The 12,303-nt window shown below is 39.1% G+C and overlaps 1 long non-coding RNA gene across 5 annotated transcripts; it reads right to left on the reverse strand.

The window, feature by feature from the left end:
* Nucleotides 1–1,451: 1,451 nt before the first annotated feature.
* Nucleotides 1,452–5,327, reverse strand: LOC136250288 (uncharacterized). Of its 5 annotated transcripts, XR_010698484.1 has the most exons (9): nt 5,224–5,327; nt 5,048–5,174; nt 3,584–3,727; nt 3,125–3,524; nt 2,926–3,078; nt 2,438–2,874; nt 2,323–2,380; nt 1,646–1,713; nt 1,452–1,592 (listed from the first exon to the last, which is right to left on the reverse strand). It is a non-coding gene; the product is annotated as an uncharacterized lncRNA (long non-coding RNA). The 5 variants fall into 5 exon arrangements; XR_010698483.1 differs by having other exon boundaries at nt 5,048–5,301; XR_010698485.1 differs by lacking the exons at nt 5,048–5,174; nt 5,224–5,327 and adding an exon at nt 4,090–4,679.
* Nucleotides 5,328–12,303: the final 6,976 nt, after the last annotated feature.

A 12,303-nucleotide genomic window follows, 5' to 3' on the forward strand; every position in this document is an offset into this window, starting at 1 on the left:
TCAGGGTTGACATGTATTTCAACCGAGCAGGTATTAGTATCTCGTTGCTGCATCAACATTCTACCTAGTGAGGTGTGACCTATATTGGCAGATTTCGACTGACACGTCATTTCTTTTTTATTGTCTTTGTAATTTTCTAGCTCAGTATCAACAACATCTCCATCCACGTCGTATCACACATTTCAGGCATACTCGATGGGCTAAACTTTCTGGGAAGTGCATCAGGTTCCTGTAGACATACTCCACTAGCAGCGGCATACTTGCGGGAAAGTTTCTTAATACCAATCTTAACAAATAATCCAACATGTGATGTGGACTTTCCTCCAGGTGTTTGCAGGGGGATGTATCGTAAACCTGCGTAAATGCACATATCAAAAAAGACAGCATAATAATGCAATTGTTAGCTATTTGTTTAAATCAAACCTGCATGCTCACCTAGTTGAAGGCTAGTAAATGCGAACACATTTTGTCCCGGTAATACTGACTTAGTTCCAGCCACCCATTTACGATGTACATTTATAGTCACAGCAAACAGTACTAAACACTGCATGAAGGTATGCATGAGAAGATAAATACAGCTATAGTATTATTAAGTCTCTTACTAATTCTGGCATTAGGATAGTCTTCTCAAGTCGTACTGCATCTTTGAATTGTAGCCATAGTGGATTAGCCTTACAATTACAAAAGCATCTGTTAATACAGAAGTATCAAGACACACGATAGTGTGTCATGCGGCCCAAGGAGCCGGCGCGCCACACCGTGATCAAGATGTTAGGCGCAATCTGTGAATTTGCGCAGTTTATAAATTGCGCTGCGCATTTTGTGAATTCATAAAATGCGCAACAATTTATAAATTGTTGCGCAATTTGTGAACTACCGTAAGAGCTGCGCATTTTATGAACTCTTTGGATTCTGGTCCATTCAGTGTACCGCCATTACGTTCTTGGCTGATCAAGTGCGTATTATGGCTGCTTTCAGAGAGGTGTAATAAGCCCCACAGATTGGGAAGTTTACTGCTCTGCCCACAGATTGGTAGATGGCATGGATTGCAAATGATGCTACCAATAATTATCGTGTTTACGCCTGGTTATTAATGATTCTAATGGTCTAATGTGATCCAATTTTTTCATTTTCTTTTATATAACTTTAATAAGCCCCTTGATAGCTATATGTTTACTACAAGGAACATGGGTCAAGACGGTTCCGCTTCCTCTGTATTGACTATCTCTCCCTCCAAGGTTCCTTTGCGTACTCTGCAGTTGGATTGGATAAGGTGCATTCTGTCTGATCAAGTTCCTGCATGGAGCACACATCCAACACCACGCCCCTGATGTACTAGATAGAAAACAATATTTATATTCAGTATAGCTAGATCTAATTGATTTTTTAATATTCAAATTCAGCTTGTGACTAAGTTACAATCTTAACTTGGAATTAGCTCCATACAGCAGTTAGCTATACACAAACACAGGCCCATTCTTTGAACAGCATGGCCCTACAAAGTTAAAACTGTTTTCGTCCTGTGAGATTGTCACTTCATGCCTTCTTAAGCACTGTCTGTGGTACCCCCATGAGCAACTATTGCACCTGACCTACAGAGTTCACACACATAAATACAAGATTCGTTAATGTAACTAGAGCTTACCAAGGGAGTTGTATCATCATCCACCAAACCAATCATTCCACAGGAATGGCAATAGTCATTCAATGGTTCTAAATAAACAAAAAATATATATATTTTCTCCACAGGATTATAATTATCACAAGGCATTGACTTCTATTGATGCACTATACTACGTAAATGCATGTGAACACCATACTGTTGACCTGGATGTCAAACCAATGCATGCATGCTCATAAGTTTTGTCTACAATGTTTAACTTAACAATGTTTAACTTTTTCATACTGCAATTTCATTCTTTCAGCATTCTTTCGGTACTCTAAGTCTGCTGCCTCCCGAATTGCCTTATGGCGATCACAAGTAGTGAGGTGATCATATGATTTTTCACTGTGTTTTTGCTAACAGAATAATAACATATTGCTATAAACACAAGGGCATTGCTGAAATCACATAGACAGAACACCAAACACTACAGTTATAACAAAACCTCCATGCTTAAACAACTTAATTGATAAAAGAAATATAGGCCTCACACAATAAGGACAAAGATTTTCACTGAAACTAAACATTTTCACTTCTTGATATGAAAAAACCTTGATCTCACAGAATGTATTTATACATGGCTTGTGTAGTTATAACTAGGAGGTTTCACTGGTCAAAAAAGCTATAGCAGTCTACACAAAATTGGTAATGATTTGTACCTCTGAGACTCCGACTCCATGTGATCAGGTGGTGATGACGTATCATCTGTAGGAGATGCTATAGGAGATACAATTTGATTTGACATTGGTTTGTCAGGTAACAGTGGTGGCACACTTTGACATGCTTGCTGTGGTGACATCCTTGAGCTAGATAGTGGTGATGCACTTCTACTTGGTCGCTGTGGTGACATCTTTGAGCTAGATGGTGATGTACTTCTACTTGGTCGCCGTGGTGACATCCTTGAGCTAGATGGTGGTGATGCACTTCTACTTGGTCGCTGTGGTGACATCTTTGAGCTAGATGGTGATGTACTTCTACTTGGTCGCTGTGGTGACATCCTTGAACTAGATGGGGGTGATTAACTTCTACTTAGTCGCCGTGGTGACATCATTAAGCTAGATGGTGGTGATGTACTTCTACTCAGTTGTTGTGGTGACATCCTTGAACTAGATGTTGGGTACTTCTACTCAGTTGTTGTGGTGACATCCTTGAACTAGATGTTGGTGGAAACACAGTTGGTGGTAATTCATCAAATAGCAGTGACACATCATCTAGTTGAAAGCGCCACATGATTTTTTTTACATCACTATTGAACCACTAACCATCTTTGATAAGATCAGTTAAATCCTCTTCCATTATACAATGGTCAACTCCTTCGGGAAGTTCAGCAAATGGGGCTAACTTTGGTGGCTGGCCAAACACCACTTCATATCAGCTTTGTTTTAAAGTGCGACACACTTGAACATTTAAATTATCTGCAAGGGCACATTACATATTAGTTGGGCTCATACTAGTACTTACATTGAATACATGGCAGCCAGTCAGTCCAAGATACACAGTTGGAATCCTTGTGCTCACATTTAAATGCTTGCAACTGCATTTCTACAAGATGGTTGCCCTTTTCAATTAAACCTTGTGACTGTGAATGGCGAGGTCTACCATTGATTATTGTCACTTCTCCTGGCCACGACTTCAATATCTCTCTAATAACTTCTTTAACAAATTCCCTTCCATTATCTGACTGCAATATTTTGGGGAGCCCAAAATATGGGAAAACCTTGTGCACAAGCCCACTAGCTACTTCAATGGCACTCTTGTTTATCAGTGGCCATAGCACGTGAAACTTTGACCAGTGGTCCATGTAATGTGCAATGTAGCAATAAGAATCATCTGGCATGTGCCTCATATCTATCAAATCAATCTAAAATAAGCAAGAGTGAATAATCCTCTATGTAAATTATACTCTCTCCCACAACAAACCTGACAACGTGTTAAAAATCCTGATGAAATGATTGGCTTCAAAGGAGCAGTACAATTCTGTGGCTGCTTCAGCTGGCAAATATGGCATGTGCTACAAAAATATTGAGCTGCCTCCCTTGGCAAACCTTCATACATTCTTTGGACCTACAATAGTAACACAATTAGAAATTATGATAATTGTGGGCAAGTTTGTTAAATACACATACTTAAGAATGCCGGGAAATATAATTAGACATACAAACAAAAGTGGGCAAAGTGTGAAATAGGTACTGCTATCAAATACTAAAGAAAATAAATGGCGCCTCCCAGAATGTTGTAGTTGAAAACCACACAAATATGAGATGAAAATGAGTTTTGAATAGTCTTAGTGTATCAAACATCAATCCTGTATTTTTAAAAATCGTCAAAACCCATTTTTTGTCTGCCTGACTGTCTGTCTGACTTGTCACAATGTCAGAGGCCAAACCAAAGCAAGCAGTACATGGCCACCACAATAACAAACTCACGGATAAACCTTTCTGGTTCTGACAAGTGTCTGTTTTCTGTTATATTACATGATCATCTCCTTCATGCAAGGAAACCATAATAATAAGGTGTTAAATTTCTGTATAGACACTTTCCTTAGAAGAACAAGTCAAACAACTATTTGACATTTAAACTACTGACAGATACAATACATGTAGCTTCAATGATACAATGACATGACTGGACCACACTCTTAAACAATCAGAACACATACATGCCACACTTCAGAGCCACACAATTATGTCCTTTAATTGCAGTCAGCTGCTGTTGAAAACAAAACAATGGGAACTGCACTCCTATACCTTTAAGTATTGAAATCAAGACACTCTAATAAAGCAGTCATAGCCAAATGTGTATAACATAGCTATGCCATAACAAGAACAGTTAACACACTAGTGCAATCAGAAACAAGTTGATGTCATGCTACTTCTAAAAACCAAGCACCATGCAGCTAGCTAACTCATCTGGAATTAACCATTACTATTTTACTATTTTAACCAATTCGTTATATCCCTGATAGATATATGCCAATATATTATGGTCAACATCCAAACCAAATTTTCAAACTCTTCTAAAGTAATGGCTATGAATATAAGCACTTGTAGTCAGTATATTCACTGTTCAAATTGATTTCTTTGCTCAATTTTCTACTGTGTAGCACTATATTCCCAAAACTACTTCCACAATAGGCTAAAACATTAGTTGATCATCTCAGCAAAAGCCTGCATTGCACGCACGTAATGATTTCTTTTATTATCTCAGTATTATTTCCAACTCAGTACTCCAAGGAATGGACTCACATGTTTAGTTACAAAATTAAATTAAACGTGGCTTTAATATAAACATAGGACCACCCCATCTTCACTATATTATGCAGTCTCAGTGACCAAAAAACTTAGTGACACTTTAATAATATGACAGCATACACAATTCCCATACCTCTGCAAGCGTTTTCTTGTAGCCTACACGCCCATTTTCCGTTGAGTGCACACGCTCTAATATATCAAAACTTCTCAGCTGTTGCCACTATGCGATGATGACCAAAGACAGTTTTGTCATTATCATTCTGTAATATAGTTTTGTGAAGAGAGGCACAAAAAACCATCATTTCTTACTCTTTGCTTGGCTGGCAGACATAGGACATTTTCTAACTTCAACTCTGGATAGTTTAATAAAGCAAACTTCTTCGTTTTAATAACCCAGAATTTGAAGGAATTTGAAACATCACTATGACTTCAGTCTTTCAATTCCATTCAAAACGTCTATGATTTTCTTAGCCTTCTCCTCTGATACTGTCTTGCTTGTAGTGGTGTGATCAAAATACTTCGTTCTGCAGAACTTTTCGAACAGCTCTCTGTGACCTTCTTTCGACATACTGACTAGCTAGCTAACTCGTTGAATCTCACACCTCGCAAGCACGAGGAGGTCTCGTGAACCACCAGGTGTGAAACGAAATTAGGTCTTAAATCGCGTGAACTACCAGGTGTGAAACGATAGTAGGTCGTAAATTGCACACTCGATCGCACCGCACCGTGGCCTCATTCGAGCTGCGCAATTTATAAATTGTTGCGCATTTTATGAATTTACAAAATGCGCAGCGTAATTTATAAACTGCGCAAATTCACAGATTGCGCCTAACAAAGACACACGATAGTGTGTCGTGCGGCCCAAGAAGCCGGCGCGCCACACCGTGAGTATATTAACAGGAAGAAAGAAAACGCAATTTACACACTTATGTAGCTCTGCGATCCCTAATCCGATTGGAACCAAATTTGCTACAGACGTGCCGGCCAGTTATGGGAGTCTACATACCAAATTTGAAGAAAATCGGTTCAGCCATTTCCCAGATACGAGCGAACACAATTTCGTTTTAATTTCTTCGTTTTTTTCTTCTTCATTTCGCACACTTCGCAAAATCTGCCCTAAAACACGAATGCGTACTCGGATAGGGCTGCAATTTGGCACACTTGAAGGGCTGATTAAGGCAGATCTCAGTACCAACTTTGGTATGAATCAGATGAACATTCACGGAGTTATGACCGATTATGTGCGTAAAATAAGGTCGAAGGTCTATCACGCCTACAGGGTAAACCCCTTGGAGGAATGAGTTGAAAATTGATATGTAGATGGAGTAACCATCATAGGAGTGCCTTTCTGTGGTTTGAAAGGAATTGAGATAAAGACCATGGAGATATGATACAAAACCCAACCTGTGTCAAAATTACGCGATCGATTTTTATGAATAAAAAAACTATTAGTTTTCACATCTACCAGGCAAACCGCTTAGAGCAATGAGCTGAAAATCAGTATGTAGCTGGAATAATCATCATAGAAAGTCCTTGCAGTAGTACAGAAGAATCGGATTACAAAGCACTGAGTTATGATTCGAAAGGCAACTACGTGTAGCAAATGCGAGATCGAGATACTCTAATAGAACAGTCACCCTAATAGAGCATTCAGCTACGTTTATAACTTAGAATTATATTACATTGCAAGATATTCTGTACGGAATTCAGCTACAAACAGTTAATCTGATAGACAATTCAGCTACATGCAAGTCACCCTGAAGAGAGTTCATCTAGAAACAAGTCATCCTGTATCAGCTAGAAGAAGTCACCTTGTAGAGAGTTCAGCTACAAAGAAACCATCATGTAGAGAGTTCAGCTGCAAACAAATCACCCTATAGAGAGTTCAGCTACGAACAGATCACCCTGTAGAGAGTTCAGCTACAACCAAATCACCCAGTAGAGAGTTCAGTTACAAAGAAACCACCATGTAGAGAGTTCAGCTGCAAACAAATCACCCTGTAGAGAAGATCAGCTAGAAGAAATCACCTTGTAGAGAGTTCAGCTACAAAGAAACCATCATGTAGAGAGTTCAGCTGAAAAAAATCAATCACTCTGTAGAGATTTCAGCTAGAAGAAGTCACCTTATAGAGAGTTCAGCTGCAAATAAATCACCCTGTAGAGAATTCAGCTACAAACAAACCACCCTGTAGAAAGATCAGCTAGAAGAAGTTACCTTGTAGATAGTTCAGCTACAAAGAAACCACCATGTAGAGAGTTCAACTGCAAACAAATCACCTGTAGAGAGTTCAGCTAGAAACAAGTCACCCTGTAGAGAGATCAGCTAGAAACAAGTCACCCTGTAGAGAGTTCGGCTAGAAGAAGTCACATTGTAGAGAGTTCAGCTACAAAGAAACTACTATGTAGAGAGTTCAGTTGTAAACAAATCATTGTGTAGAAAACTCAGCTACAAACAAAAATGCCCTGTAAAAAGAGCAGCTAGAATAAGTTACCTTGTAGAGAGTTCAGCTACAAAGAAACTACCATGTAGAGAGTTCAGCTGCAAACAAATCACCTGTAGAGAGTTAAGCTAGAAATAAGTCACCCTGTAGAGAGATCAGCTAGAAACAAGTCACCCTGTAGAGAGTTCAGGTAGAAGAAGTCACATTGTAGAGAGTCCAGCTACAAAGAAACTACCATATAGAGAGTTCAGCTGCAAACAAATCACCCTGTAGAGAACTCAGCTACAAACAAATATGCCCTGTAAAAGATCAGCTAGAAGAAGTTACCTTGTAGAGAGTTCAGCTACAAAGAAACCACCATGTAGAGAGTTCAGCTGCAAACAAATCACCTGTAGAGAGTTAAGCTAGAAACAAGTCACCCTGTAGAGAGATCAGCTAGAAACAAGTCACCCTGTAGAGAGTTCAGCTAGAAGAAGTCACATTGTAGAGAGTTCAGCTGCAAATAAATCACCCTGTAGAAAGTTCAGCTATGAACAGATCACCCTGTTGAGAGTTCAGTTAGAAACAAGTCATCCTGTAGAGAGATCAGCTAGAAGTATCACCTTGCAGAGAGTTCAGCTACAAACAAATCACCTGTAGAGAGTTCAGCTACAAACAAATCACTCTGTAGAGAGATCAGCTAGGTAGAGAGTTCAGCTATAAAGAAACCACAGAGTTCAGCTGCAAACAAATCACCTGTAGAGAGTTCAGCTAGAAACAAGCCACCCTGTAGAGAGATCAGCTAGAAACAAGTCACCCTGTAGAGAGTTCAGGTAGAAGAAGTCACATTGTAGAGAGTTCAGCTACAAAGAAACTACCATGTAGAGAGTTCAGCTGTAAACAAATCACCCTGTTGAGAACTCAGCTACAAACAAATATGCCCTGTAAAAAGATCAGATAGAATAAGTTACCTTGTAGGGAGTTCAGCTACAAACAAACCACCATGTAGAGAGTTCAGCTACAAACAAATCACCCAGTAGAAAGTTCAGCTGCAAACAAATCACCCTGTAGAGAGTTCAGCTACAAAGAAATCATCATGTAGAGAGTTCAGCTGCAAACAAATCATCCTGTAGAGAGTTCAGCTATGAAAAGATCACCCTGTAGAGAGTTCAGCTAGAAGAAGTCACCTTTTAGAGAGTTCAGCTAAAAAGCAACCACCATGTAGAGAGTTCAGCTGCAAACAAATCACCCTGTAGAGAATTCAGCTACAAACAAATCGCCTTGTAGAGAGACCAGCTAGAAACAAGTCACCCTGTAGACAGATCAGCTATAAGAAGTTACCTTGTAGAGAGTTCAGCTGCAAACAAATCACCCTGTAGAGAATTCAACTACAAACAGATAACCCTGCAGAGAGTTCAGCTAGAGTCAAGATAACCCTGTAGAGAGAACCCTGTAGAGAGAATCCTGTAAAGAGTTCATCTACGTACAAGCAAATCACCCTGTAGAGAGTTCAGCTACATTTCAAGTCACCCAGGCTGCAAATTATGCTGTGGGGATTAATTGACATGTAATAAATATATGCATTATATATATAATTTGTACATTTACTGATAAAATCAGAATGAGTTAAAGTATTTATAAAATCTGCTTCTTTTCTTTTTCCTGTGGTAAAGAAAAAAATATAGGTTAAAAAGCCCCAAAGCTGGCCATAGGCCGGCTTTGGGGTATACAAATACAAAAAGAAGTGAAATCTAATCAAAAACAGCCAAGCTGTAAAAAAAGGAGTGCGGCCCTTGAAAAGGCTATGGTGAAAAAAGATGTGAAATCCAAGGTGGCGGCCAAGAAATGGCTGTGATGGTAGGTTAATGGTAAAAATTGTAATAACGACAATTCAGGTGAATTTTGTGCCAAGACCAAGCGGCACCAAATTCACCTGAATTGTCGTTATTAAAATTTTTACCATTAACCTACCATCACAGCCATTTCTTGCCCGCCACCTTGGATTTCACATCTTTTTTCACCATAGCCTTTTCAAGGGCCGCACTCCTTTTTTTACAGCTTGGCTGTTTTTGATTAGATAAATTTAGCATGAAACTTGATATCCTCTATAGTCAATTTGCAATCACCCAACTCCATGTTTTTCCTTAATTAGGCCAGCTGCCAAAAAATCTAGTAACACTGAAATGTTCTTCTTAAGCCTTAGGGGTGTACAAGGGCTTAGATTCCTTATCAAGCACTTTGCAAAACTTGCTACAAAACACAAGTATATAACTTGATTACCTTCAACTTTAGCACAAAAAGAGTGTATCAAATGGTACGGTAGTACTGTTTAAGTAGGAATTGCCCTGAAGATTTCACGCTCCACCCAAAATTCCATCTTTAAAAATCATCCAGAGATATTTTATGCGATAAAAATCACCTTTACGGAATAGTACTAGTTTATAATGTACAAGTTTAAGGAAAAATTTGGAATTGTAAGTTCAATTAGGGATCATAGAAAAAAAAAGCTGGGAAACAAGAGAGGTCACTTACACCTGCAGATATACTAGTGAACATTTAATCCCTAATTCAGTCTTGGTCTTTCTATGATCCCTAATTGAACTTAAAATTCCAAATTTTTCCTTAAATCTGTTTACTTTTTTTGAAACATTATTATGACTGGTAAACCCACACATCTACCGCATCAAAAGAAAGGATGGCGCCAGAATTAATATTCTTGTCTGAATGCGCCCCAGCTATCAAATACTGCTTCGAAAGTGCAGTGGTCACTACGCTTCGCGTTTAGCCCGTTACACAGCGCTACAGATGAAAAACAGTAGAAGAAGGCTTCAAGAAGTGCCTCTGCAACAATGCAGTCACTACAAAAATACGACGATTTGCATGCTCCCAACTATCAATTACTGCCTTGAAAGTGCAGCGGCCATTACACTTCGCTTTCAGCTATTTACAAAGCATCACAAACAAAGAACATCAATCCAGTCACCATGGAAACTACGGACGATTCCCATTTACAAACGTACTTTAGGGAAACCATGCATCACACTACCACGAATTGACACCTTGGACTGTCAGCAAAAAGAAATGGGACACAAAGGAGGACAAAGGTAAGTCAATGATGCGTGCATTGTACGTACTGCAGTATGCCAAAAGGTACATCTCGGGACAAAGTGATGTCGAACAGTGAAAAAATCAAGCCCATAACCTTACCTGTTATCGAGTTACGCTTGCCTGAAGGCATCAGGCAGGCAGGCAGGCAGGCAGGCAGGTAGGCAGGCAGGCAGGCAGGCAGGCAGGCAGGCATTAGAAAATTCCATTTAAAAAAAATTTATGTAGCAACTTGACAGAAATGTTTCAGGTCGATCTGAAGACACTTTTGGGTTTGATTTTACCCAACCAATACAGTCATGTTGTTGTGAGGAAAAATCAAGGCAGGTTTTTGGGTTATATTATATCACAGGCCACGCCCATTCCTTCAATGTTCCTACTATACAGTACTATCATACTGTATGATAGTTCTATAGATTCCACATTTTAAAAACTTTTCTGTATGGCAGGTTATATAGAGCCGGTACCGGTGTTGCACTGTTTTGCTGGCTATTTTGCCGGCAGTAGAGGGTATAATACTGAGAATGTTACGTGCATTAAAAAAAAACTTGTACAAAAAGCCTAAGAAAGCAAAAAAAAAGTTGCCTCAGCTTGGGGCTTGAATCCTATCATCCGTACTCATGGTCCATACTCGTAACCACTGTTCCACTGGTGCCGGAACTACCGACTTGCTTTAGTTTCTACCTTATAGCTAAATGTCCAACTGAAGTGAAGAAGAAATCAAAGCTGAACGCGACCCTAACCCTAACGCTAATACTACTTGTCACGTGCCCTAAAGTACAAGACTCGAGGCAAATTACTGGTCGTGTGCCCTAAAGTTGAATACTCGGGGCATACTACTATGCCGGCACAATAGCCGTTCGTGCTTGTTAACCGATACAGGCACAAATATCCACTATGCTTCTGTATAGCTATACAGCTGTAGTACCCACGCAGATATGCATTGCTACAATCACTTGATCTCATCTGTGACAGTACTGAAAGTAGCAGAGCAACAACTTTGGCTTAAGAAAGTGCATAGATGGTGCACGTGTACATTGTGTTGTTGACAGTTGAAAACATTAAAGAGTCATCTGTTTTCCAGCTGTTATCCCCCCCCCCATACTATTCCAGCAGTATTGTATTTTTTTCCTTTCATTGTGGGTATAGTTTGTACAGTTTCTCACTGCAATATATGGTTAGCTATGACATGTTATAACTCTTCATCTGCATGACTTCACTAAATTTGATATTTGATTTTGATAACATGATTATATAGTAAGTTCTATTGTATATAAATGCAATAGAACACGATAATGCTACATTTTGAAAGTTGACTAGCTATTATAGACTATTCTTAGTCTAAGTTTATCATTGTATAGAGCTAGGTTTACCGCACAGAGTAATAAAATTAATGTCAAGACTGACTAGATTCAACTATACAATTGGGGAAGTTCTAAATTTTCTGTGGCATGCACACACTTAATTGGGTATAGCAGGATGCATGTTCCACCATTATGAATTCTGAGATTGAATCTGGTACAATTTTCACTAAAAATCTTTAGATCAAATTGAGCCAAAATCCCCACTATGTATAATCCCCTAGTAATCCTGGGAGTGGGTAGCTAAAATGTAATGAAACAAGGGAGGTTGCTTACACCAGCTACTTGCACCAACTTTAGTCATGGCTAGACTGAAGTAGGGAATACTGGTATAAGGTCTAGGCAATGGCTCTCCAAAGGAAATTTTGAAAATTAACCTTTTAAGATTAAATTTGGCACAATTTGTATAGGTAATCACACACATTTTCATGCAATTAGGGAATAATTGTACGAGTAACAGTCAAAATTGCACGAGTAGAAGCCGAGTGCAATTTTGGCTGTTA

This window comes from Dysidea avara, chromosome 3 (assembly GCF_963678975.1).
Source record: "Dysidea avara chromosome 3, odDysAvar1.4, whole genome shotgun sequence".
Taxonomy (NCBI): Eukaryota; Metazoa; Porifera; class Demospongiae; order Dictyoceratida; family Dysideidae; genus Dysidea; species Dysidea avara.